General features: G+C 37.4%; 1 protein-coding gene and 1 pseudogene across 1 annotated transcript in view; one reads left to right on the top strand and one right to left on the bottom strand.

Annotated features, from left to right (window-relative positions):
• The window catches only part of LOC115731342 (dnaJ homolog subfamily C member 28), a 147,615-nt gene that overhangs the window by 17,909 nt on the left and 106,483 nt on the right, over positions 1 to 23,223 (bottom strand). The window lies entirely within an intron of this gene.
• LOC125315985 overlaps positions 6,159 to 23,223 on the top strand; it is a 77,882-nt pseudogene continuing 60,817 nt past the window's right edge.

Here is a 23,223-nt window from a genome sequence, read left to right as displayed (position 1 = left end):
AAATGCCCATAAATGTAGAAAAGGGTTGAGAAAGAAAAGAAAGAACTTTGAACTCTCGAGACTAGTCATGTACCAAAGAATTGAAGAATCTTGGGAGGAAGGTGCTAATGATGTTGAGATGATCACCAACTCTAAAACCCCTTTATACACTTTGAGCCCATTGAGACTTTCATTCCTTAACCCCAACACCAAGCCTATATTACATCCCTTAATCAAGTCTCTTCAGATTGGATTGTTTGGGCTAACATTGGGTTTCGCATTGATAGCTACTGCTTGAAGAAGTGGGAGCAAGGTTGTCTTATCTCATCTTAAGGTTTCTTGACATGTAAACCCGGCGAAGGTGATGATTGATGATTATTTTGTTTCTCAGCCAATGATACTTATCTGTTGTTTAAACCGTGACCAAGCCCACATTATGGTCCTTTAAAAGACCTCTTGGATTGGTCAATGTGTACCTATTGCGAATGATTCACGAAACCTTCGACCATGGGGGAGTGTGAGGTATATCGAGTGATCATGTTCCTTTCCCACATTAACGGATGGGATCAAATGGCTTTTTCTTGAGAGTATGTGAGAAGCCCTTTCTGACTGGGGAGTTCTCGTTTGGCATAGTTAACAAACCCTTTTTAATGAGTTAAGTTCATTTTGATAATGACTCCTCTTTTAGGGGAATTTGATGATTGAAGATATCTTCCAAGCTGATGGCAATTTGGTGATATTGAATAATACTAAATGCTTTCCAAACAATCTAAACTAGCTTGGTTTTTCTCATGCAATGCATGCTTTCTCATTGATGATGCTCTTTTGAAATTTTCTCTCATGGCATTTTCTCTGCTGTCGAATCTGCAGATTAATTGATGTAGTTCCCATGTTATAAAATGATTTTTGGTCATTGAGCGTATTTTCCATCAAACTTTTCTTAGTCACCAAGATTTTTCTCTGTGCTGTTTTGGTGAGGTATGACCGAGTGATGTTCAAGTAACTCATTTATCAATCTCGTAGTCACAGTTGTTTCTTCATTATCTGTGATGATATCTCTGTTTCAGTGGTATGGATTAATCAGATCATTAATGCATGGACTCGGTTTCAATTACTTGTCATTGTCATTAAAACGGAGTCTGATCACATTTTATTGTTCTTATGGTCTCGGTGTCCCCATGTCTGTCGATGTTGATTGCTGGTGAGGCACTTCCAAGGAGCAATGGTGTGTATACTGATCCCTGATGATGGTCCTGGCCTATCCAACGTTATGCTTACAATGTTATTGTTTGTTTATTTTTGAAGGCTCCTGTTATATTCTTTTTTATCCTGCTGTGCCTGAAGCAATTTAAATTGGTTTGTCAGCTCATTTTACCAGCTTGATATTATTTTCTTAAAAGGCCTCAAAGTCATGTCCTTGCTCTGGTATTTTGAGTTGGAGCAGATTTAAATGTCAGTTTCAGAAGAGATTTTGTGGTTGCACTATCTTCTTGTGGCTTTTGCAATTGTTTAGTTGAATGGGACAGGACTAGCAATATATAGACAATTTTTTACGATTTAGCAAAGTAAACTGGTACCAGAAATTGTGAATGCGTAACAGCCATGCTCTCATTTTCAATGTCTCTGGACCAAACTAAGAAAGCTTGTAAACAGGTTATTCTAGGAAGCCAGGAAGGGCCTCTGCAGTTGGCTGTGCTGATGGCAAGATTCACAGTCACAATATTCGTTATGATGAAGAATTGGTTACATTTTCACATTTGATGAGAGGTTCCGTGACCGCCTTATCTTTCAGCACAGGGATCATTCATGTTGTTTCTTCGTCTTCATCTAAGTATTAAAATATTTCTTGCTATAAATCTGGGTGACTCCCTAATTCAAGGGTGCTTCTACTCTGACCATGTTTGATTTCGTCGCCAGAAACTCTTCAATATTAATTATGGAACCTCCCGTGGCTATTATATGTTAGAAGGGACTCATCTGTGGATTGAGTAGTTCGTTTATGCCTACATCTATATTCTTTCTTTAGATGGGAAGCCTCTTCTAGCTTCTGGTAGTTCATCTGGTGCTGTCAGTTTATGGAATCTCGAGAAAAGAAGGCTCCAGTCGGTCATAAGAGATGCTCATACGGTTCTGTAATTTCTCTCCACCTCTGTCAGTGAGCCTGTACTAAGGAGTTCTTCTACAGATAATTAAGGTAAGATTCACAGAGTAGTTTTCATGACCATTCATTGAAAATTTTTGTTGCCTAAGTTAAATGAAGCCAGCAATGTTGGGTAACTAACATGACTTTTAAATCTCTTTATTGATCTAAATAATCACTTGGGAAATCTATGTATGTCTGTGGCCTGTTTTTGCTTTCCCTCTCCTGATTTGCAAGTGATTTTCCTCCCTATATTCTGTTATGTTCGAGTTTCAGTGGAGACAGATAAATACCCATAGTTGTTGGAGCTCTTTTTTGTCTCATGTAACAGAATGAATTCAGAGCTGATATCTCTGGATGACATATGATCTGGAAAGAACTGGTGCACCGCAATTTGCAAATGTAATCTACCTATAGCTAGTTTGTTTTCGTGAAAATTCTTTGTTTGTTTGTTGGTTTAATTGCTGTTAACCATCTAAGATCAGCCTATGGAACAATAGAAAATCATTGGGCAATCGTCTTTGTGTGTTTTATTGTAATTAGCCATATAAGGTTGGTCAGCAGATGGCAGCTGTTGAAAATCATTCGGCCTTCTTCTTTGATTGAGTAGGGTTGCTCTAGCCTTTATTGGTAATAAGCGGTGTAAAAGTGGCATAATTCTTTTCACTTTTCAAGCGAACACTAAATTGAAAGGGAAAATTATTACCTTGTGCAAGGTGGAGGAGCACTATGACCACTCTGAAAGCACAATAGACGACAGTCTCCATCACTTATGTTGAGAATCCACATCCAACACAGTGATTTATTGTGCAAAAAGAATAATCAGAATAATCTTGAGATAACACAACTTGATATAAACTTCCACCCCCATTATTCAGAAATAAACTAGACTGATGTGGCTTTTCTGTTTGAATGCATTTAAATTCAAAAAAATTCGCAGAATTTGGTAACTTCAACTCCATTAACAACCACTTATGAATCTTTTTTTGGATTACACCTCTATTTTTATCTTGCCTCAGTAGATTATCTTGAGACCAAATCCACCCACATTAGGATTACTCATTAATGGCTGATCAAGTTTGATAGATTTGCCTTAACTGATTAGTCCTACTGTAGGCATTATTTTTTTCGTACATTGCGTTTTTTTTTTGGGATCCAGAAGTAAGAAGAATGATATGCCTGCAAGTATATAGTGTTTGGGCTTTATTTGGTCTGAGAATCACCAGTCATAATTTATATTCGCAGGTTCTACGCTAATGGTAGGCATATACTATCAGCTGGTAGGGATCGTGCCTTTTGGCTTTTCTCGGTTGTCCAGGTTCGCGTCAAGCATACATCACTCCTTTTTGTGTGTTACTGTTACTTTAACATTATGGTCATATTTGTTTACTTTCCTCCATAATGAAGGCATTTTTTATCCCTTCAATGAACGGTGGTTATGATCTCTACTGATGGATTTAGTTTCCATTCCTTCACTTTTATCTTTATTTGGAGCTAAAAGCACTTTTACCTTATGTTTGAATTCTAAGAAAATAGTGTCTAGAATGCTCTGTCAGCTGTCATCAATTTCCTTATCAATTCCTTATGTTTTCTTATATTGCTAATAAAAGATGCTCAAGAACTCAAAGAAACATGGGTATTGTGGTTACTGGGATGTTACAAATGCCATGATACAAGAGAGAGTGCGATGGTGTAAGAAATCCATGTAATCCACTACACATAGTGGGAGAAGGCTTGGTTGTTGTTGGCGTCATTGAAGGAAAGGACTTTCTAAGTTCAGTTTCTTGTCCAAATGTCTTAATGCTATGCTTTTTCTTTCTCATCCTAAAAATGAAGCTCACTATTTTCAGGTTGGTGACGAAGAACCGATTCTGGATATGATGGCTGTGGTGTTAGGGAGTCTCCCATGTGCGACACTTGTGGCCAGATCAACCATTTATGCTGTTCAATGCACTGCACGGATCATCTCTTCAATCCCTAGTGTGTCTAATGATAAGAAGGCAAGTATGGTATCACCAAATGCTGCTTCATTTTCAGTGCTTATGCAAATGGTTTCTTATGCTAACTTTGCATGTTAGACCCTTCCAGGCTTTCCCTGATTCACTGTTTCGATCAGTTGCTGGTTGCAATTGTCCACCCAGACCATGAAGCTAGAATTGGAGCGCACTCTATTCTTTCTACATTGCTTATGCTGTCACTAGTTTGCCCTCTATAAGACCAGAGGAAGCATACACAGACCTTAAAGGGTCGGAAAAGAAGTTTCGGTGATCAGAATGAAGGGAAGGACTCAGTGGTGCCATCAACTGTCTCGAAGGAGGAAGTCAATCAGGAATTGGATGTGGATGCTAAACAATCAGCTCTTTCTGGAACTCTGCCAATCTGATAGTTTGGAAAAGCTTGCATTAACAGATGGAAAAGCAGTATGAAGCTTTCCTGCTTTTAGCTTTTCATTACTATCTGCATCTGCATATAAATGTTCTAGATAGTTGCCTGTAATTACTAGGAATCTTTTTGTTTTTTTTCCAAATTTGGATAGGATTTTATTTCTCCTCAATTGAGCAGTCACCAAGTCAGCCTTTAGTTTTCATCAATCTGGGTTCAGGAATCCTATGAAGAAAACTCACCGGCAAATTTTGATGCTATGGCACATAATTATAACGTGTTTACATTTTCCAAGGTGAGCTCGGGGATGTGGTGCATCTGCTATTTGTTCCTTTACTTCCTTTTAACTCTTTTAGGAACAGTCTGAAAACCCTCAACAATCTTTCAAATCTCTTGTTATCTTCCTTTTGTGAATTAACTTACTTGATTAAGTAGTAATTTCCTGTGGGGACATCCTTTCTTAGGGCTTATTATGATGTTTTGAAGACATGGCGATTAAGATGTTTAATCTTCATGCTAGCTGTGTATGCTAAGTAAAAAGCTTCTCATGAGGCCGCTAGTGCATATTTTTTGGTGCTTGGTGCATGAGTAAATATGGTATGTTGGGTGTAGTGTGCACATTGGGAGCAAAATGTTGTTGGAATAAATAAATATTAAACCATGATGGTCTCATTAAATCTTTCAAATGTAAAGGCTGTGTGTCTTTCAGATGTAAAGGCTGTGTGTTGGAAGTACTGTATGTCTCTACTCATGAGACACTTGTTAGTTCTTTAACTTTCTATTTATTGTCTCGGCAGTCTTCTAGTCATATGGCCCAAGGAAGATGCTTCCATAGCATTGTCTGTTAAAAGCGTTTCTCTTGACCAAGAAGGTAAGTGACTTTGCTACGTTTTCTTCTATTTTCAATCTTGATAATTCTTTTGCAAACTATATGCACATATTACCAATGTTGAATGTTAAACATTTTAATTAATGGTGATTTTTTCTTTGAAGGAGGTTTGCAACCACAAAGAAGATCTCTTTTTACACTGGCATCCTACATGTTTATATTCTTAGCCAGGGCTGGCAATTTTCCAGACATAACCCCTTAAGTGAAAGTATCATTAACAGATAGAATAGTTAGTCCCCATACCTCCCTATCTCTTTCCCAGACACATTCATGTGCATAACTAAATGACCCATGCTTGATAGTTCTTTTTAGATCTATTCTTAAATAATATCATTGTCAAGAAAAATTGCAATTATTTCTATTGGGCAGCTTGATCCGTACCTCAAGTTAATCGCAGACATCAGGCCACAGGCTATATGTATGGAGTCTACCTTGGAGATGATACCGTGTGGGTCAGAAGAAGATGAAGCTGCTGCGCTGAAGTCGCTGTTAGAGATGAGCTCAGATGATCAACAGTTTAGAGAAATTGTGCTCACATTTGATTCCTAAATGTGGGAATCTGTCCAAGGTAATAAATGACTGTTGTGGTAGTTTAGCATTAGCCCACATAACCTAATTCGTAGGGAAAAAAAAGCGTCAAAGCAAAAAGGTCATGTGGGAAGGCAGGCTTGTAGATATTGAGATTGTGAATCATTGTTTATCTGTTTTGTGTAGTGCAGGATGTCACTTAAATGATGACATTTTATCTTATTTATGTTCATGGATGTAATGGCAATGCTGTTGGAGCTCATGCAGAATGTTACGTCTCCTGGTTCTATCTCTTACTTGCTTCGACACTCTGGCTTTGTTGCTTGGCTTTTACGACAGATGCGTCGCTTTTCTCTTACCTCATCTTAGGTTTTGATCATGGGAGAACATTCCCAGATCTCTATGGACTTTGACAGGGTAAGTCATCCTTTCGTAAGATGTATACGTACACATGCATGTTTGGAGATCTAATGTTCACCTTGAATGTGAAAGGCATGCATTTTAGCGAAGCTTATGACTGACCGACCGATTTAGGACTAATGAATTTCCATAATGGTGAGGTATTTGTTATGGAACAGGTTATGTCAGTGATGCTGGAAAACTATGCATATCTACAAACGAACTTGGAGTATGCAGAGGAAAAGCCAGATTCTGTGTCTCAGTGAAAATGGGTTCAAGAAGAGCTTAAAGCAGATCAGGACTTGTCAATTCAAGATATAAGTGACAAGGTTATTTCCTTACCGATCTGCTTGACCAAACCCAATATGGATAAGACAATATTCTGTCGTTTTGTTATCGATTCTAATATAGTTTTGTTTGTTATCTAGGCAATCAATGATTCCTTTGCTGCTTTATTTACATAATAGAGTTTGCTTACAGAATATATCCAGCTTACTAGAAGAGGCTGCGACCATGCGACATGTTCTTTTTTGTCTGACTACTGTCATAGATGGTAAATTATTAGCATTTACCGTTCTTGTGCCGGAGGCAATTTAATGTGCTTTTATCTATTTTGGTCAAGCACTCTTATCATAAAAAATGTTGTTGGAAACCCTTACCTCAGATAGACATGTTGGTGGACTTTCTTAGCTGATTTTACCACAGTGCTCATACGTCGGCTGTATTTATCTCCTTTAGGTGGCAAAGGTTCCCCACTGTCTTTTTGCTTCTAGGGAAACCTACTCCGAAGATACCTTCAATTAATTATTAAAAGCATTGGCGGGAAAGGATACCTTTGGGACAAGGCGCTACTTTGGCGACTTAGGAAAGACTTGACCATTTACATTTTTTTTCCAAATTCAAGGTGTCGTGTCTTCTGTACTCTCACCTGATTTCTAAACGTGCGAGGCTTCTTGCAGCTGAGTTCGAATGTGAAAGGCATACATTAAGGGTGATGTATTCGAAATGGAACAGATTCTGTCATATGCATATCCACAAATAAACTTGGAGTATGCAGAGGAAAAGCCAGATTCTCTACCTCAGTAAAAATGGCTTCAAGAAGAGCTTGAAGCAGATCGGGGCTCGTCAAACCAAGATATAAATGGCAAGGTTATTTCCTTACCATTCACTTGACCAAGATATAAATGGCAAGGTTATTTCCTTACCATTCACTTGACCAATCCTGACATGGATATGATGATATTCTGTTATTCTGTTGTCAATTCTATTATAGGTTTCTGTATTATCCAGGAAATCAATGATTCTTTTGCTGCTTTACCTACAGAGATACCTCCAAGTGCCTGTCTTACTGGTCAAGGATTTGCTTACAGAATTTAGCCAGCTTGATAAGTGAGACTGTGACAGTGCGACGTTTTCTTGAACTCCTTTTTCATACTTTTGATTCTGAAAATCATTGGTCCATGGATAAAGGACTTACCTGTTTGAGTATGCCTTGAAGAATCCATTAAGAATTCCTGCGGTAGGTATACCCACTTTCACACCAAAAGAATATTTATCCTTGGGTCACAAGGACATCCACATTTTAGCATTGTAAGTTTCCATGGGACAAACAGGCTCCATTTTTCACTCTCGAGATGCTCAAGTTAACTACGTAGCATGGTTTTAACATTGATGGTACAGCAAAAAGTGGTTAAATGAGATGAGATTGCTTTTGGGAATCCCGGGGTGGTGCACAGGAATGCTGAATCACTCTGGCTCTTTCTGAATTAATTTTATTTGTTGACTCATTTTATAAAAGGATTCAGAGTTTGCTTTGAATTAAATTACTTCGGTTGGATTTGAAGTTGATCCCTTGGTCATTTGCCCTGCAAAAAGTTAAGCTGTTGATTTTGTGTATGTTTTTCCCCTGCCTGATTCAAGCATAACATTTTTTTTAACATTGGTTGCACTCACGTGTAACTTGACTGTCTCTTCTCGTTGTTGTGTTAGTGTTACTGGATGCCGTTGTTCTGTGCTATATTTTCAGGCGCCATGTTCTACCTCAGCTTCTTTATGATTCTCTTTGGTAATATATGTCAGTCTTCTGTCAAGTTATTGTATTATTAAATGCAGGAATATAATGTGGACTGCTGCTCTATGGATATGTGGGACATTAGTTGTTAATATATGAGATTAGGATGAGACTTTGAACCCTGGGGATATGATGAGACCATTGATATTCTCGAACTGGTTAGATTTTCAATTCAAAGCTCCCTGGGGATGTGTAGAAATGTATGAGTCAGTAGTTGTAGTGGTCTCTTTTTTTCTCTTCAAGATTTGCCCTCAAAGCGATGCTACTTCGTGCAGGAGGAATTGTGAGACTTATAGGTGAAATAGGTTGTTTAAAGATTGCAGTACCACCTTGATTTTAGGTTCTCTTTGATCATTGGGACTATTATGACTTTTCTATCAGGACCTTAGTTAGATTCACATAGTTGCAAACGGTTGGCATCTCATTCTGAAAAGATGAACTGATACAGGATGATGCAACATAGCCATTGAGACATAACTTTCCTTGGCATTGCTTGCTTTCTGACCGGCTGTTGATGTTCTATTGTCTCTCATCCATCACAAAACCCTGTTGCTTCGTGTATGCTGTGGTCAGCAGACATGGCTGGTCAAGCTGCAAGGATCAGACACTAGGTGCTTAGTTAGCGTATTTGTCCTATTTTGTAGTTGTTTGATGGCCATCCTGCAGTAAATAAGCTTTGGTTTGAGATTTGAACATACCTGGTGAGCATGGAAGTTCAGTCTGCTTCCCCTTCTGATACTTTATGATATCCTAATGCACGGATGGTAAACTTCATATGTGTAATCTAATTTAATCATCAAACATAGCTAATAGTAATATGAAAGCTTGTGAAAGCTAGTAACTGCCTCTTCTCCTTGGAGATCATAGTCTAGTCCAGCAGTAGCTAGATTTCTCTTTTCCAAGTGCTTTTTCTTTCCCGCCACTTGATCATGTATTGATATTGCTTCTAGATTTTGAAATGGAAAATCATTGTTCGTCTGTTTTTTGTAGTGCTGTTATCTAGATGATGAAATATTATCTTATTTTGCGTGCATGGATCTGTTGACAGTGTTCTAGGAGTTAATGTAAAATGTTACATCTTCTGATTCTATCTTTTGCTTGCTTCGACACTGGGTTTGTTGTTTGGCCATTACGACTGATGCGTCGCTTTTCTCTTACCTCATCCTAGGTCATGTTCATGGGAGAACATTTCCATATCTCTATGGACTTTGACAAGGTGAGGATGCTCTGTATTGATGTACTTGCAGGCGCTTCTGGAAGAGACTGGCTGAGAATTCAGTAAATTTTCCTCTTGAAGATGTACTTTTTTCTGAATACTGTCATAGGTAGTAAATTATTAGCATTTTTTGTTCTTCTGCTGGAGGCAATTCTAACATGCTTTTATCTATTTGGTCAAGCACTTGGATCACAAAAATATTGCTAGGAAACCCTTACTACAGATAGACGTTCATGTGTGCTATGTGAAAAACGTAAGTTACAACAATTGGGGCCACTTGCTGATTTAATTAAGCAACTAAGGAGGTGATTGTAGAAATATCTGAAGGATTAACCCCTGGAGATGGTATAGATAAGAGGAATGCCGATCTTCAGTCTGCCTTGGAGAGTTGCATCTCAGAGCTTTCTAAAAAGGCATGTACAACTATTGACTTTTGCTTCACATCTTTATGAAGATTGCAATGCTAAGATGGTAAAGTTAATTATATAGGATTTTGATGTAACATTGATGGTTCGACCAAATAAACATAATGAAGTGATCACTACCATCCTTTCTTAAATTTAACTCATCTTTGTAGTTGCAATAGTTATAGCTATCCTGACCTTTATTACAGAAACAAGGATAGAACTCTCACCAGTCACATTTATCAATTGGAAAAATTATGGTTGCACTGCTCTTCATGCTAAACATTACTACAAATCCTGGATTCCTTGTTGTCAGAATGGTTGCAGAAACACAACTACAGCTTCTACTTACATTAGTTATTCTAAAAACTTTCAGCTTCTACAGGTCTTGGTCAGTACTTTATTTGATAGCTTAAGATCCTTAAGACAATTTTGCTAAGGCACTGTGCTTCAGCTAATAAATTAAATGCAAGTAGCTGATGGTCTTTTTTTCCCCCCTTTTTCCTGCCAAACCATCCGGTCATTTAACTGGAAAGAATGGATTTTCGCACTGTACAGTCTTGCATCGACGAGCTTATTTTTCTCTTCAATCTGCATATGTTTTGATTTAGTCAATGCTTGAGATGGCCACATAAGAAGATTTCAGTCAATCTCTGGCATTTTTTGTTCTTTAGGAGGATCCTACTGTGCTATAACTTGATAACATAATTCTGTGTTACTTACCGCCTTTGCCATCATCTTGTTGTTGTTGGTTTGTTGAATGTCTGGATATATGTAGAATGTGCACATTTGGTACAAAGATGTAAAAGCTGTGTATTGGAAGTACTGTACATCTCTACCCATAAGACGCTTGTTAGTGGTTCTTTAAGTAACTTTGTATTTGCTTTCTCGACAGTCTTCCAGTCATATGGCCCTAGTGAGATGCTTCCAGCTGGCATTGTCCGTTAGAAGCATTTCTCTTGATGGAGAAGGTAAGTGAATTTCCTATGGTATCTTCTATTTTCAGTCTTTATAATTCTTTTGCAAAACATGTGATTGATTGAATAGAAATTTCACAGGTCACGGGAGATGCTTGATGAGCTTAAATTATTTATTCGTGCATTACAATTCCGAAAAAATTGACATCTCATCATGTAGTGTAAAATATAAAAGAAAAACCGATGAATTGACATCTCACCATTAAATTATTTACGTGATGCTTATCCTTCTTCCGATCACTCCCCATGCTGTTGTATCTGAAATTACGGGTAGTTTATTTCTACTTCATTGTTCATGAATTGCTGGGGCTACATTCAATCAGGTGACTTTTCTGGTATTCCTGGAAAAAGTAGCAGGATATTAAGGTAGGAAGCCTAAAAATTTAGTGGCCTGTTCGAAAGTTCACAAATTTAAACGACCAGATTTAGGCAATTTTTAAGTTAATCATTTGACTAGCGTGGATTCCTCGTTTGCCATTCTGCAGACGAAGAAAGAAAGAGAAACAGAGTGCTTCATGTGGATGGGCTAAGCTCATGAAGATGGGGTGAGGATTCTTATCTTCTGTGTTTAATGGGTCTTCCCTTCTGCTCTTCTCTTAATTTTGCTATTTCTTTAGCATTAGTATTTTGTTGATGAACAATTGAATTCTGGACTTATGTTCAGGTATCAACAATTCCGCCCGAATATTTTTCCCCGGGTGCATTCATAACCTGAATCAAGAACGTGGAGCAACTCGTCTCGAATATGGTTAAATCCGAAGCAATTTCCTTTGAATTTCATTTTGGCGTAAATGTTTTCTCGGGATTATTGTAATCGGTATTGTAAGTTGCATTGTCTTAGTTTATTTCGATGCAGGTGTTTCATGAGATTGTTTGCACGCAGTTCCACGTAGTAATTTATATATCATATCTATATATGTATTTGTTATGAATGTTAGATGGATATGTTAGATTTACTTTCTCAAATAATGCATGATTGAAAATCGCATGTTTCGATTATCTAGGGATCTATGCATATAGTAAATTATGTTCAAAATGTTTGCATAATTAGAAAAATTCATATTTGCTTGTCTAATTGTGTTCACCTTTGCATCTTTAAGCATGTCAATACTTTTGCATAAGTTGCACACTAATGATCGGATTTCATATTTTATTTGCACCATGACAGTTGCCGTGTTAGAGAAATTAGAAATGAATAGATGATTTGATGAATATTTAGGCCAGTTATATATCTTGCACTTTTATTTCCTTTGATTGCATGTAATATAACAAATCATATCTTTTATTCTTAGTAAATGTGTATAGCATCTTCATTAAAAGAGCTCACAAAACTATGTTTAGGGGTGCATTTGGGGAAATCTAGGTTTATTTAATTGATATACTTTTGAGCCTATTGAGCATTTCATTTCTTAACCCAAACACCAAGCCTATATTACATCCCTTAATCAAGTCTCTTGTGATTGAGTTATTTCAGCTAACATTGGGTTTCACATTGATAGCTACCGCCCGAAGAAATGGGAGCAAGGTTGTGTTATCTCATCTTAAGGGTTCTTGACATGTAAACTGGTGAAGATAATGATCGGTGATTATTTTGTTTCTCAGCCAATGATACTTATCCGTTATTTATACCGTGACCAAGCCCGCATTATGGTCCTTTAGAAGACCTCTTGGATTGGTCAATGTGTACCTTTTGCGAATGATTTTCAAAACCTTTGACAATGGTAGTGTGAGGTATATCGAGCGATCATGTTCCCTTCCCACATTAACGCATGGGATCAAATAGCTTTTTCTTGAGAGTATGTGAGATACCCTTTCTGACTAGGGAGTTCTCGTTTGGCATAGTTAGCAAACCCTTTTCATGAGTTAAGTTGATTTTGACAATGACTCATCTTTTAGGGGAATTTGATGATTGACAAAATCTTCCAAGCCTGATGGCAATTTGGCAATTTGGTGATATTGAATAATATTAAATATTTTCCAAATGATCGAAACTAGCTTGATTTGCTCATGCAATCAATGATTTCTCATTGATGATGCTCTTTTGAAATTGTCTCTCGTGACATTTATTCTACTGTCGAATCCGTAGATCAATCGATGTAGTTCCCATGTTATAAACTGATTTGTGGTCATTCAGCATAAGTTTCATGAAACTTTTCTTTGTCATCAAGATTCTTCAATGCCCTGTTTTGGCGAGTTACAAGATTTAGTGATGTTCAAGTAATTCATTTGTAAATTTTGTAGAGTCAGTTGTTTCTTCATAATCTGTGATTTTATTTTTGTTTCAGTGTTGAATCAAGACTAAAAGTCATTCTGATTGCATAAAACAGATTTGATGACTACAATGCACACTGCTTGTCGAAATGTCCCTGAGGACTTGTTAGTATGGATCAATCACCTCGTTAAAATGGAGTCTGATCACATTTCGTTGTTCTTTTTGCTTGTTGTCTTGGTGTCTCCGGAACTTCCAAGGAGCAATGCTGTGTATACCGATCCCTGATGATGGTCCTGGCCTATCCAACCTTATGCTTCCAATGTTATTGTTTGTTTATCTTTGAAGGCTCCTTGTTATATTCTATTTTATCCTGCTCTGCCTGAAGCATTTTAAATTTGTTTGACAGCTTCTTTTACCAGGGAAGAGGGGGTGGGGGTGATGGTTTCGAACGGTTTTGAAATATGGAAGACTGATATATTGTTCCAAACTAGCAGCCATCAAGATAGTTGTTGAAGTAAGTAGCAGATGATCTTTCACGTTTAGATTACATAACTCCACCCAAGTTGTTTGCTGCATTTTTATGTTCATGTATGATGATTTGATGCATTTGATTTTCATAGTAAGATGACAGTTTGACTTTTTGCACGATATAATTGGATTCGTGTGTGGTTCTAAGGGCCTTGAAAGTTCAGGCCTTAGCTCTTATGTTTGCTGTGACTAAATATCTCCTTTCTGCGCTCTTGATTGGGTAAGTTTTGGTACTTTTCTTTCCTATACGATGATGAATTTTTTTGAACCATTGTGATTGCTTAATGACCTGCTATATAACCAGTTATGAATGTCAGGGAATGTGGTTCTGTGCTTATGGCTGCAAGACCATATTCCCCTGTTTCTTATCTACATCCTTCTTTTGTAAATGCTAAAAGTATTGGCATGTATATCTCACATACCATTCAGCCAATGAATGTTTTCTTTTTATTTACTAATGATTAGGTATACCAACCCTTCAGATTCTTTTTAATGGAATGTTCCAGTTATAGGAGCCATAAAGAAAAGGAGATTTCAAATGTTTGAGTGTGTTCAAACTGTTTGATGAACTTTGACAATGAGAGGAAAGTAACTTGCCTTTAAGGAAAATGTCCGGTATCATTCTTGTTATTTTCCTGGTTAAACTTCTTCAAAGAGCTTTTCACCTGACATGTAGGGGCTGTGTTTGATAGGTGGGAATTGCTTTTGAAAGGGCTGTGTTTTATGGGGGGCATGGTGTGGGAGGCTATGGAAAAGAATGTATAGTGGTAAGGATACTGAATTTAAAAAGTGTGTGGTGGGTAATGGGAAGGGAGAATTGATTGACTTTTCTGGAAATTAATTACAGGATTAGGCAAGCCAAAATTTTACCTGTAGTTGATACCTTTTTCTTCTTTTTGCTATGAAATAGTGCTCTTTTTGAAATCGTCTGGCTCGTGTATTTCGATGATCAATGGAGCTCTTCATATGTTTCCTTTCTATGTAGAGGTAAACGGTTCCAGGTCCCTTATAGGTTCCACCCGAAATCTAGAACCTACCCGTCGGAACGCATTCCTCATTTTTTGGAACCCGAAACCTACCCGTCGCACCTTGGAACCTGGAACCTACCCTATCACAGGTTCTAGGGTTGGTTCCAGAGTACTTAATAACCTATCAATTTCTTTTATTTTCTTTTATTTTTTCATTTTTAGTTAAGCAAAATGAGAGTGAACGCTACAACATCTAAGAGAAAGTAGAGGTGAGTGATTTTAGGCTCTGTACATGTTACAATTAGAACCCGAAACCAATCCATTGTAACACATTTATCATTTTTTGGAACCTGAAACATAAAAAATTGTTTACCTCCATATTATACACTCATCATCGGATGTCATATAACATTATATGATTGTGCAAAAATATATACCAAGAAAAATATAAAAATTTATTTCGAAATCTAGGGTACGGGTTCTAGGTAGTGGAACCTGGAACCTATCCGTTGGAACAGTTCCTCAATTTTTGGAACCCGGAACCTACCCCGCATACCTTGAAACCTGGAACCAAAGCGGATCCTACAGGTTCCGATTCCGGGTTCTCGGTTCTACCCCGGAACCATGCTCACCCCTATTTCCATGCAGGCTTATTGAAAATTAATATTTGGGCCTTAAGAATGGCTTACTAGATTAATTAGCTATTTTGCTGGATCAATCAACTACATTTGGGCGGGCCTTCCATGAAATGCAAGGTAATGTGGGGATATTTCGACGCACAAAGATTTGTCGAATTATCTTCCGATTAAGGATCTATAGAGCCAATTCCACGTAGTGGGAAATGGCTTTGTTGTTGTTGTGGAAATGCATCGTTTCGAGGTGGGTTTTGGCGGTCCTCATGAGTTGCCATTAGCCGTGCAAATTTTTTGCCTTCTATCATATTAAAGCCTCCATAGATGTCTAAGGTATATAGGGATTGTATAAGGAGGTATCTAAATTTTTTAATTGATAGAGTTGCAGCTGAGATTTTGTGTGTATTGCAAATTGTGAGCAATGAACCATCGTGTTTACGCACGATCGTTCAAATAACACCATGCACATTTGAGGTTTATGGCTAGACAGATATGAAATCCATCATAATATGTTGCATGTCATTTTAAATGTTGGTCATAATATTTGCAAGCTAGCCTTATTGACTTAGTCATTGTTGATGAATAAACTTTGTTATAAATGATAAGGTCATGATTTTTCTGGTTTGAATTGAAGTGTATTGCATGTGTGCGAATTCTTACTTTTGCTTTTCCTATTTCCAGGCTCTCCGCATACCTTTGAGCACCGTTGGATATCACATAGTTGCAAACTCCATTCTCATGGCTCCAGATGGTGAATCTGGTCGTCCAGCTTATGTTGTGTCTGAAAGAGCCATCGAGAGTAAGCTGTACGTCTCTCCATCTTGACTTAGCATGTCTCAAAGAATACAGAAGATGTAATACAAAAATTGTTTTGTTGGCTTATTTCGGTTCTGTTTTCTTTTCTTAGAAGATGAATGTACTTATCTGGCTATAGTAGATTTCGTTCTTCCGGTTGTATTTGATTTCATGGTGCTGCATCTATTGCTGAGCACTTCAACTTTAAACTTTTTAGGGGCGACAGAAGTGCCTTAGTTGTCTCAACCTATTTTATGATTTGTGATCATCTATTCCATGACCAGCATGCCTTAATAAATAAGTCTTTGAGCTATCAAATTTATTGGTCTTCGGCAATCTGCAGAACCGTATTTCGTTCTGATAGTATTTACCAGGTTTTCTCTAGGATCTCCCGAATTATAGTGCCACGTTGGTGAGAGCATTCAAAGTCTATGTATTCTTTTGTGTATTACAAAAATGAGGTGACAAGGAGGTTGCTTTTTTGTAGAGCTAAAAGATAATTTTTTTATTGATTTACCCCATCTTCCTTTTAAAGGCCATATGATATGACGTTACATAGTCTGCTTCAAAATTGGATTATGTTGGTTATGTGGTCTTGTTAAAATTTGTTTTCAACTCTTCAGCAACTTTACCAACATGCCTGATTGTTTGTAGATTTACTATCGACATTCCTCCTGGCTTGGATTTTCTATCACTGTTGATTATATGGAAGGTGGGATACAGACAGCATCATTTGGTTATATTGGTGGCCATGAAAGAAAAAAGTATCTACAAGTGGTATCTTCATGAGGTAAATCTTGTGTTTCCATTGACTTTGTAAGAGAATCTTGTTCAATGAAAGTGGGGTGGTATTAGTACTTCTAAATTTTAGAATTTTCAGCCAAAACCTGTCCTGTATCTCGGGAAAATCTTAGTTGTGCATGATAAACTGCAGAAAAAGGTGACTGATACTTGATATTCACACAAAATGCTTATTCTAGTGATGCTCTGCCTAAATGCATAAAAGAAAGATGCGGACACTGCATTTCCTGAGTCTGAGAAACATTATGCAACCACTCGAGTCAAATTGTAGTCTTTTGACTCCTTGAAAAGTTGAGGAACACCTGTGTCACAGTTTAACCAACAGTTAAGTCATTTTATTTGGTTCTATGACACTGATTATTTTTTGCCAAGGGTTAATTTTAATAAGAACTATCAATTGCTGATGTTAGACTTTGTGTGCTTTTCATGTTTTTCTATTGGTTTATGTAAGGAAAAATTTTCTTTTGTAATAAGCTAATCCAAGCAGTATATAGTGCTATGCTTATAAATTTATTAATTCTCGTCCGTCACTTGCGATCAGCTTGGGTGATTCAAAAAGGTATTATTCTTCGATCGTTGATTGTATCCTTTGTCGATTTACTGAAATGGCTGATTCAGCTCAAGTGATGTCCATCAAACTCAATGAAAAAATGATTCCTTATTGAAAGTCATTTTGATGATAAATCCAAGAAGAAATGTGGCTATGAATGGATCTTTAGGTTTAGGAAAAGTGTTCGCTCTTGGCTTATTAGTGGATGGTTGAATTTTGTATAATCGGAGGACTCATTAGTATGGATTAGTCGCCTAGCATGGACTTGGTCTCAGTTACATTTCATTGTTGATCACATTTTGGTTGTTCTTGTCACTCGGTGTCTCAGTGTCCCCCATGTCTATCGATGATGATTACTGGTGACTGGTAAGGAGCAAAATGGTGTGTATACTTGATTCCTGATTATGGTCCTTTGCTCTATTTAACATTATGCTTCCGGTGTTATTATTTGTTTACTCCCCAAAGCTGCATACAAAGAACGTTTGATGGTTGGCATTGGTTTTATTGCGGTGGCTGATAATGGCGGTTTGCAGATCATTCATGGTTGATGAAGGTATCCTTGAACCTAATTTTTTAGTGTATGGATTTGGATACAGATTTGTTGATAATCCTAGCGTTCCAGAATGGGGCTTGACGAGAACATGGAGCTAGACGAAAAGCAGGGAATAGAAATAATGAAAAGGAGTAAAGAATATCCATAACTAAATCAATGGGTTCAAAACAGGCATTATGATGCATGATTGCAGAAGCTAATCCCGAGCCCCATCTCTTGATCGTTTGATTAGTTAATTGCTTGCATTCAATGCTTGATTGTTTGTAAGCAATGAATGAATGGTTCGTGAGTCCAAACCGACGGACATTGGCCCAAGTACGACGGACATTGGCCCAACATACTTGGCGATCCGTGGAGCTGAAGACGGCATGTATCCCGAAGAAAGATGGTCTTGAGATCGATGTCCGTTCCGATTTAATTCATTGTTCTATCCTCGACCATGTCTCAGGATTTCTATCTTTGGTTTTGTAATATTAAAGACCCGACGAGTTGCGGGTCCTTACTTATTTGCTTTAGATTAGCCCTTTTAATTGATTTCCCTCTTTAAACCTTATTCTTTGGATATTTTACCTTGAAAAGAACATTTACATGAACACCTGGCATGGGTGAAAGAACAATTTAATTTTAATTAGTTTTAGTTAATATGGGCTTGTTTTGGCTTTATTAAGTTTAAGCTTTTTTTTTAATATAATTAAGTTTGTATTTTTAATATTTTTTCTGAACTTTTTACCTTTTTTATTGCTGACTAGACCTCTAGTGAGCCACGTCGGATTCTGATATTCATAAGAAAATGCCACGTTTAGATTTCCGGTCAAACAAAACAGAGTTGACACTTAAATGATTGTTTTTTAAAAATGTTGGCACTTATGAGCGTAATACATAAATTTTGACACTTTTAAAGTCCTTTTGCACATGTTTGTTTTGTCGTTAATGACGATCCGCACTGTAGCACTTCTCTATTTGCTCAGCCACAGAGCTCTGCTCAACATAATTCCATCCTGTGTCGAAGTTTCTTGCCGCCGCCGTGTTGTATATAAACAGAACAACAAATTGACAAAAATATTACACTCCAAATTTAAAGACTAATCCAAATGGAATGACATGTGACATCAATTAACACTTTTTACAGAAGGAAGTCTACAAGATTTTGTAGATTTCATAGACTAATTTCAAGTTCCAATTTTATGTGAAGGGCAGGGAGACACAGAATTGCATCGTAGATCTTCGGCTTCTTCTGACATTTCTGGTTCCCAAAAGTAAAGGTTTGGTTTTTTTTAGGTTGTAACTTTTTTTTTCTTATAGAACTTAGCATAAATAAAAACATTTGCTAATGAACCGAGAGGCCTATTGCTCAAAATTCTAGATGTATTTAATACTTTTAAAAAATAAATGAACAAAACTTAGCAGAATAATGCAGTCAATAACCACAAAGACGTCTATATACTAAAGAACCACAAGATCTATTGCAATACTGCAGTCTTTGTCTAATGTGGGCTTTTTTAATACTCCTAGGTCCTATTAATTTTTCGATTTCAGCTTAGTGAGCAATATAATCTATGAGTTGAGAAAAGGTCACACTGTTCTTGGATCATGTATGTATGTGAAAAGGTATTACTTAACAATTAACACTGAATGTGTGAGACATAAGCTTGCGATTAGAAATCAGCTGGCAATTTCATTTATAGCATTTGGATTATTTAGCTTCATTGAATTTCAAGATCAGATTTTGACAGAATTTGGAGCCACGGGAAAGGGCGGACTAAAGGGTTGTGTTCATTGGGTCGCATCTTTTGCAGGATCTCCTCATTTGTGAACCCATCGGAAAGAGATGTTGCCTAGTCTGAAGCCCGTCCAAGATCTTCCTTAATCTAAGCTTTCGGAACAAGTGCGAAAAACTATTAGATTTTGTAAAAACGGTAAAGCCATCATCACATCAGAGCATTTCAATCCCCTCAGCTACCTTTAACTCTCCATTCGAGGTATGTAAATAATTCTCAAAGCTTCCTCGGGTAGTCAAGGTAGTCATCACATAGGCTGTCCATAGCATAGGACAATTTCCGATGCTAATTGACCGGAAGGACTATATTAGATTTTTGCACGTTTAGAACTATTGGCAAAAGTGAAAATTTTAGGATTAAATTGACATTCGTGTAATATGTTTCGGACTAAATTTATATTTTCACTTAGTCTTATTAACTTTGGACCCAAAAAAAAAATCCTATTAACTTTTCGAATTTAGCTTGGTCACAGTACAATCTATGAGTCAAGAAAGAAGTCAACCATTTTTGGATCAAATATGTATCTGAAAAGGTATTGCATAGAAAACTCCTTGGGAAGATTTTTTAGAAAGTCATAACCTATTGCACTTTTGTCAATTCAGTCTCAAACCTTTTATTTTTACCAATTGAATTATAAATATTTTCATATTTTTTTCAATTGAGTCCGTCCACCAATTTTGGTCGGAATTATTGATGTAGAAATCGCCCTACGTGATAGGGCTTACGTGATAGGGCTGGCATTGACGTTGATCATTTTTAATAACATTTTCTATTTTTTAAATTCTTTGTTTATTTATTTTTATTTTTCTTTTACTTTCACCTATCCTAACGATGAAACATGTTAAACGCGAGTACCGTTCCAAAGTTCTGTTCCTTGTAAGGAAGTGAGAAAATTCGATTGTCAAGCACATAATTTGCAGGATCTCCAAAAATTTGTGAGCCCCAGGGAAAGAGGTGTTGTCTTGTCTTAAAGCCTGCTTCCTAAAAGTTCCAAGATCTTCCTAATATAACTTTTCGGATCAACTAGGAAAAAACCACTAATAGATTTTCGTAAAAAGCTGTAAAGTCATCATCGACAAGTGTTTTAACCCAACATGATTGGATGCTTAGAGTCCTACGCATCCTCACCTAGATGAACTTGGGAACCCGATGTTAACAAGCTACTTAAAGCGGAGCCATGCTTCTGGTGAGGGATTGATGTTGTCTTGTCGAAAGAGAAGAGCTGCGTGGCCTGTTTTAGCAAGCAACATCTATCAACACATAACGAAAAAGGGCAGAAGGATACCTCAAGTATCAATATTTGTGTACAACACTCATGTTGATGGCAATATTTTTTTTTATCACTTAAGTGCCAATTTTTTTGAAAATTGATTATTTAAATGCCAACTCCGATGAGATCGTCGGAATTTCTCACCGTTGGTATTAAGGAGATCTTTTTTTTCTCCAATTTGGCACTTAAGTAATCCCAAAGAAAATATTGATACAAAAGTGACCGTCATACACAAATATTGACATTCATGTGTCCTTATACCTATGAAAAAGAGAAAGGGATGGCAGCACTCGCAATGCAACTTACGATGCTTCAACCTTTTCACTTGACTTACTCCTTTCTCCCAGCTTTAATAAACCAAGAATAAGTCCGGAACCCACTCGTGTGACCCTTGGGGCTTTTGACAGAGTTGACAAATGTTGCCTCCACTTCGAGACGAACTGTACTCCACGAGCATGCAACCTTCACTCAACGCTCAAAGCACTCTCTTGCAATGATCACACTAATGCTCTCCCGGAAAATACCTATCGGATTACTCAAGATTTTTGTCAAAGAATAAGTATGAGAAGTAACAATTCCAAAAATTAGAGTGTTTTAATCCTCTAAGCGACCTTCAAATCTTTTTTTGAAGCATATAAATCGTTCTTCAAGTTTCTTGCGCACGCAGGAGACTTGAAATATGCCAAGTTAGCCGTTGAATGTGCCACCCATTGCTTCCTGTTTGAAGCTTTCTCCGGTTAGCCAAAAATTGGCATAACCCTAGTCCGACTTTTCCAGAAAAAATTAGCAAAAAAGTTATAAATTTATTGCAATTGTGCCAATTCAGTTCTAAACTTTTTTTGGCTAATTCAGCCCTTAAAATTTTGCATTTTTTCCTCTTCAATCCATTTGATCAATTTGGTTGAAAATTGCCGACGTAGCGCAGTTAACGCTAACATGAACAAATTTAGATAATATTTCAATACTTTTTTCTTTTTTTTTTATTTTCTTTACTTTTTGTTCTTTAAACTTAGGGCTAGCGAGGGTCGACACGCTCTCAATAGCATTGGGCGAAGGCGGCGCGGCCTTTGCTAGATCTAGCCCACGGCCATGATGCCCTCCCCCGAGGTTGGCTAGGCACACGGCGCCCTCGCCCGGCCCGCTTGGTGTGGGCGTCCCGTGTTGATCAAAATCACCGGGTGATTTTGAAGTTGATAAAACAATCCATGCACTCTTGGTTTGGGATAATGCAATGAAATACTTGTTTTGCAGATTGTCCAAAGAAGTGAGGATGCACAGGATTGAATATGTCAAAAGGTGGCTCAGATATTACTCTAAGAGGCTCGGATGTTGTATGAAGCTCGGACATTGAGTCGAGGAGCTCGGACGTTAGAATGATGCTCAAGTTCTAAGAGAAGTATTTTGCACGCAGTAACTAGAACTTTAAAAGATATTCAAAAGATGATTAATTGGTATATTACATCATCATAACGGCTAGTAATCGACCCGGATCATTCTTGAAGATTCTCGGTGATAAAGATCAATCAAGGACGCGGATCAAATGAGAAGAGCACAACCTTCTTATTGGAGAAATTCATCTATGGAAACCCATGATCGTAATTGTATGGGTGATTTGATCCAACGGGGAAGACTCTCCTTTGGCAACCCTCAACGTCTAAGAGATCTTCTTTTGGATACAGCCTCGTCCAAATGGGTAGTTTTGGAGAGCGATTCTCTAGAGGCCTTGCAACCGATGGTTGGAAGTGGAGGAGTATAAAAGACATCTCAAGGCCGAAGAAAAATAGAGTTGGCGTAAGAGGGAATAGTATTCTAAATTACAAGATTGAGAGAGCTTCAATTCTTATATTATCCTTGATCTATTCACCGTAACTCTTAGAGGTGTACACATGAGTGTTGAGTGTTAGGTGTGGAGTCCTTCGTCTCAAAAGAAATCACCGAGTTGTAATCTCCGAGCAATTTACTAATGGAATCCAACCGATTGATTGTCAACGTGAATAAGTGGAAGTAGGCTTGAATAAAGTCGAACCACTATAAACCCTCTATGCGCTTCTCTCTACCCCTTACTCTTACTTGTTCATATACATATCTCGTGATAGTCAAACCGCACACTCAGCACACATTTCAATATTACACATGTCTATTATCTAAAGG

This window comes from Rhodamnia argentea, chromosome 7 (genome assembly GCF_020921035.1).
Source record: "Rhodamnia argentea isolate NSW1041297 chromosome 7, ASM2092103v1, whole genome shotgun sequence".
NCBI classification, from domain to species: Eukaryota; Viridiplantae; Streptophyta; class Magnoliopsida; order Myrtales; family Myrtaceae; genus Rhodamnia; species Rhodamnia argentea.
Note: the sequence above shows the minus strand (reverse complement) of the source record. Positions and strands in the feature narration are given on the sequence as shown.